The 6,000-nt window shown below is 30.1% G+C and overlaps 1 protein-coding gene and 1 pseudogene across 5 annotated transcripts in view; one reads left to right on the top strand and one right to left on the bottom strand.

Annotated features, from left to right (window-relative positions):
• The window catches only part of LOC143243888 (putative iron/ascorbate oxidoreductase DDB_G0283291), a 238,734-nt gene that overhangs the window by 120,694 nt on the left and 112,040 nt on the right, over positions 1-6,000 (top strand). The window lies entirely within an intron of this gene.
• Positions 1-6,000, bottom strand: part of LOC143243891 (ATP-dependent RNA helicase DDX3Y-like) — a 73,730-nt pseudogene that overhangs the window by 62,780 nt on the left and 4,950 nt on the right. Inside the window, exons 3-6 of the transcript XR_013024799.1 lie at positions 5,166-5,310; positions 4,093-4,257; positions 2,867-3,048; positions 373-409 (exon numbers count right to left, since the gene is read on the bottom strand). The product of XR_013024799.1 is annotated as an ATP-dependent RNA helicase DDX3Y-like (transcript). The remainder of the gene's footprint in view (positions 1-372; positions 410-2,866; positions 3,049-4,092; positions 4,258-5,165; positions 5,311-6,000) is intronic.

Genomic DNA, 6,000 nt, shown 5'->3' with positions numbered 1-6,000 from the left:
TTTAAAAGCTTAGCTGTTGATTTACATGCATTGTTTATATACTATTGTTAATATCCATTGTTGGAAGAATTTACCTTTGAGAATGTTTGATTTCACTAAGTACTTTTGGGACACAAGGAACTGTGTTCTAGTTTGCTTTCAACTTTATTAATGAACTTGTATCTTACAAATTAAGCTACACAGTAAAATATTGAAAGAAAAAGATAAACCCAGAGTTTAGAGATAACTATTTCTGTTTCAGGTGTTTTAATCTTCTTTTCCTTAGAAATCTATTTTTCTAACCTAAGACAAACCTAAATTCCCAACTCTTCCAGTACGACCAATAATGATGAACGATTCTTCAACATCAGTCGGTAAGTCATAGTTAATCACGTTTCACATTTGGTATATCCAAGCCTCTAGAAGCAACCTATAAAAAATTATTTTATTCATTTTGGTCAAATCAAATAATTACTCAAGTGTTTTGATTTCATTAATATTTCACTTCCATCCAAGAACAGGTTTTAAACTAAAGCTGACATCTATTCTATGCTTGAACCCAAACCCATCATGTTCTGTTCATGCACTACAAAAAATTATACACATTACAATTTCTGGTTTAATTGTTTTTGTTAAGTTCCTTGGAAGTGGTAAACTACAGGGAATGAAACTGGTCAACACTATCTACCTCTAACTCTTTGGCTATTCTAATTGAATAGTGAGAATGGCAAATAGAATATATCACCTACTCACACAGATGAAAAGAGCCCATTTGATGATGGGATTTAAACCCATGACCAACAGACTAAGTCAACCACCTTTACCACAAAGTCATGCAAAGATTATCAGTATAAGAAATAACAATGAATATACCAAAAGTGCCAAAATTATACATATTAAATTATAATGAATCAACAATTTCCCCATACTTTGAAACCAAACTACATAAAATTTAGTTCAATCACTTAATTTAAAATGTAGCAGTTAACTTACAACACAAAAGATGGGAAAGAAATAAAAATAAAATAAAAGTTCAATATTTTAAACTATAACACTTTGATAATTCATAAATCTCAGAATCATATTTCCAGCAACGTAGAAAAAATTAAGGGAAAAACAATAAGAAGCAAAATGTGGCAGCTGGTGTGCAATGTTAGGGATAACAAGTAATATTCTGAAACAAGTTGTTAAACAGATAAACAACTTATTTTTCCACACTTCTCTTAAATTTTGTAAATACAATTTGGTCATGTACAACAATATTAGAAAGATTAAAATGAACAATTTTTCTATTTTACTTGCTTAGCTTTCTCACCATGCACTCATTCAAATACACTTCATGACAACAAATTAACCTTTACGGTTTCCACACTAACTTCTGACATTTTGTGTACCTTCATGAAATTTCACAAGATTTAAGCAACCATTAATTGACTGCTTTGGGTGTTGAGTAATTTTCATGTTAAAATTAAATACACTTTTTCATTTGAAAATTTTCAAATTTAATTTGAATAATATATCTGATACCTCCTAAATAATTCTGTTACTTTTCATTAAAACTTCAGTTTGTTACTTTCTTTTCTTTATGTAAGGTTGGTCAATTTGACTAATCTTGTAACCACCAAAACAAAATTGAAATAAATTTCAATTACTGTTTTATTTCTCGAATAACTTCAAATTGTAACATTAACTACACATGTTTATCCTAAACATCTCTAAACTTGTAACAGTAAACATCTTTTTTATACTTAAATTTGGTTTCATTGCCCTTTAAACCCATGTCTTAACTAATATTTGTGCCATACAAGTTGTAAATCACTTTAATAATGAATACCTCATATGACCCTAACTATGCTCCAAGAGCTGTTAAAAATCCAGCTGAGCTCACTGATGTATTTTCCATGGGAATAAAGTTTGAACTAGAAGCAAAATAGACAACTCTTTACAGAAACCAACGTAGTAGAATACATCATTTGATAAATTAAAATCTTGGCTTTCAGTTATTTATATGTAAATTACATTAAACATTACAGAGAACTACAGGGTGTTCGGAAAGTCACTGTGCAGTTTTGTAATCAGCGATAACAGCATTCATTCAGTCTATTTCAAGCCAGCAACTGATAGCAGTGTTTAGAAACAAAATAAGGATCCAAGCCTGTATTGATGCCAACGGGGGTCACTTTCAACATTGTTTATAATTGTCATTCACATTTAACTCCCGTATTCTATATTGAAACATGTCTGTTAATAAATATACAAGTGCACAGTGACATTCTGAACACCCTGTGCTTGCAACTTCTGAAAAAAAGGATGTGATATGTGAATATGGGAAGAGGGGGCCTGACTTTCCATTTTAAGACTGTTACCAAATTAGATTGGACAGTAACAGTTATGCTTTGCCAAAGTGATTACAACATTATGATGAGTAATTTACATTAAATTTCATTCTTTTTGAAAGAGTAGTAAATATATTAGACATTGGCAGTTATCTGCAATCAAATGTTACAATTTTCACACTAGGGGAACTGAGAATTTAGTTTTAATATTATAAAATTTAGAACTTAAAACTTGTACAATGTTACATTTTGAATATAACTCACTAAAGCCTCATGACTTACATTGCCAAAAATAGTTGTCCACTGTGAAGAGTGTCAATATATTAGCATGCCAATAGCAACACCACAAACAAATATAAATTTAATAACTGTGGTACCAATCTTTTATTCTTTTTTTTCTATAAATTTTGTTTTAAAAGATTTAAAGTTTAAAAAAGTTTCAAGGATTAAATAATCACATTAGAAAACCTTTACTAAATATTTCTTGGACAGAGTTCATTTTCCTCCATGCATTTTACCTTACTTTTGCCATATTAAATTCTGATACTTACAGCTGTGGCTACAAGAATAGGCCTACGACCTGATCGAAAAGACCACAAAGCATACTCTCTTTCCCGCTGAGATTTATTACCATGTATACTTGCTACTGGGTAGCCTTCTTCTGTGAGGAAGTGCACTAGTGCATCTGCTTCTTTCTTGGTTTCCACAAAGGTCAAGGTTAAAGAGTCAAGTGCTAATGGAAAATGCAAACAGCTTCAATGTACTCTAAATTTCTAAGTCAATACAAAAAAACATTCAATAGAACTTTTGAAGTCAATATTTTTTCATATTATATTACTCGCTAAAATACAATCAAGCTCAGTAATAAATTTATCTACAGTATTATATCAGGTTTCAAGTGTCAATAACATCACAGCTTGATATTTATCACTAAAATTATGAGATCGGAGTTCTCTAATACACTGCTTTTAATGACTGAAGATCTATTCCATTAACAGCTTTAATGAAGTTTATAAAATCGTATAAATATAACATGTTAATTTCATAAAAATATATAATTTTATATACACATAAAATTACAATGAAAAAGTTGGTTACATAGGATCAGCTTTAAGTATCCAACAACTGGTACACTTCTCTGTAATTCCACAGCGAATGAAAAAAGATTGAGTTAAAATCAAACATGTTAAAGGAAAAGAGTGTAGAAAACAAAAATCCAACCCCTTTTCAGTAACAAGCTTAAAAATTATGGTGATCAAGAAACCTATAAAAACATGAAGCTTTTCAAAATTTGGGTTTTTCCAAAAAACTTTTCTTTTAACCAGTTTTTATAGTTAACTTTTATGCCAACATAAAATATTTTGTGTCACAGTTAGGCTTAATTTTGTTTGGAACACCTTTCTTGTTGCAAGGAGCTTTTAAAGACATTAATGCATTTCTTTTAGGTAACAAGATAGGTAAAGAATGATGCCAATTTTTCAAGTTATAAAAAAACTTCTCCAAAATCTATGATATTTGATTAAACAGCTCAATATAAAAATAAACACTGCAGAGTTTTTGGATTTGATTCAAAGAAATATACTTCAACAAACAAGAAATGTTTATTAACTACTTCAAATCAACAACACCAAATTTCAATGATTCAAGGTTTTTATAGGTAATCATCTGACAAGAAATGCATATTCATATGCCATGATCATTCTGTTATTACAGTTTACATAAAAAAATACCACACTGGTTAAAGTACAGGTTGAAATATATTGGAAATCCTTCTTACATGTATTTGCACACTTTAGTCCTGCTGCATTTAAAAGGTCCAGCAAAAAGGACCGTTTATCTAGTTCATCTACCCATGCTATCTTTTGAGTGATGTTTTCTGATGTACTTCCAACAAACCCACAGCAAGAAAAATGTAGTTATGTAAAAACTTCCTAGCCAGCTCCTAATAGGTAAAAAACAAAATATAACTGACAGTCTATTTTTGCCTGAAAAAGAGAATAGAAAGTTTCTTATACACTAACTATCTATAAAGGTAATAACAACAGAGAACATTTCAGCTGGATCGCCCTTTTAACTACAGATCCCAAAAAGTCCAGCAGTGTTTTAAAATGAGCATTTAAGGTTCCCCAGCATCGACTGTTATTTTTCATTTTTCTTATTTAACAACATTACTTCTTAGTTTTGCCATTTAACAAGCTTCTGCACATAATTATCATTAACTCTGTAGGTCTGTAGATACTTTGGTATATTTTTATGCAGCTATAACCACCTTTTGTGTGTGTATATCTTAAGGCTTACTGATGATTAAGTATTTAAGCACAAAAATGTGGTTTAAATGTAAGTGACATTTGTGTTGTACTGTGCTAGTTCTAAATGAAATAACAAAATACTGTTTTTGTTTTCACTTTTGAAGGGTTGGTAGAATTTACAAAAAATACATATATTTGGAAATGGTTCACCCTGCAGTAAACTACACAATTTTACTCTGCAACTATACGAAAAACAGCAAGAATTATTATTCTAGGTCTATTCAAAACCATATGAACATGTATCTCAGGAAGCTAGTATGGGTATTAACACTTTAACAAATCAGAGAACATCTGTCATCTTCTGGTTAACAAAGTTATCAAAGAGATGACCTAAGAAGGTTGAAACATTGTACTCTGCTTTATTAGTAGAAGTGTTAATACCCATACCAGGCATATCCTGAAATACATTTTTACTTCAAATGAGTTTCTCCTCATCATGGAAAACCATATGAATGCTTCTTTACAAACCCATCAATGCAGTAACTATAAAAAATTATACTTTCACCATTTAGTGTATGTTAAATAGAACAGAAATACTAACCTGTACTTTTTTTGGAAATGTTGCAGAAAACATCATTGTTAGCCTATTCCCTGTTGGTGGCATGTTGTGCTCTAAAACAATGCGATGAATCTGTGGTTCAAAACCCATGTCCAGCATACGATCTGCCTCATCTAACACCAGGTACCTTAAGGGAGAAGAAACTTTACCAGAATTTTTAAGAAAATTATGTTTCAATGTTTCTTTGCAAGTAAAATATACAAAAGTGAAAACTGTCACTGCTAATGTGTTAAATTATGAGGTTGAATTTGAGCAAACATTCTTATAATTTTTTTATAAAAAGGTTGAAGAAAATTAAACAGCAGTAAATCTCACATACATACTTCTTTCAGATGCTAAGCTTGAAACTGAGATCCAAGAGCAATGTCAATAATATAACACTAAACACACACACTTTAATGATATCAGTGAACATGGAAATTACCCAAGTCCATCTTACAAATAGAATTTAATTTCACAATAAGAAACTATGTAGAATTATAATGAAAATCAAGTTTCCAGTTGTCAATCTATTGAATTTCAAAAACATACGACTTTAAGAGAATTTTAACAAAAGATGAGTTCCAACTAACTAACACAACAAATATGTTTTAAGTAATAATCTAAGTGGCATCTAAACATAAGCAGTGAGGGATTTTTTGCTTTCAGTTAAATACAGCTCAAATTTCTAACTAAAAAGCTTCTATGTATTCAAAAATAATTTACAGGCAAATATATTTACTTTTCTGTAATATATTAAACATTTTTAGTTGTTTTCAAAATCATTTTTAAACAAAGTTTCTGTTATAAAGTCGAGATTGCTTCTGATTTTTTTAAC

This window comes from Tachypleus tridentatus, chromosome 2 (genome assembly GCF_004210375.1).
Source record: "Tachypleus tridentatus isolate NWPU-2018 chromosome 2, ASM421037v1, whole genome shotgun sequence".
NCBI classification, from domain to species: Eukaryota; Metazoa; Arthropoda; class Merostomata; order Xiphosura; family Limulidae; genus Tachypleus; species Tachypleus tridentatus.
This window is presented reverse-complemented; position numbering and strand designations above follow the sequence as displayed.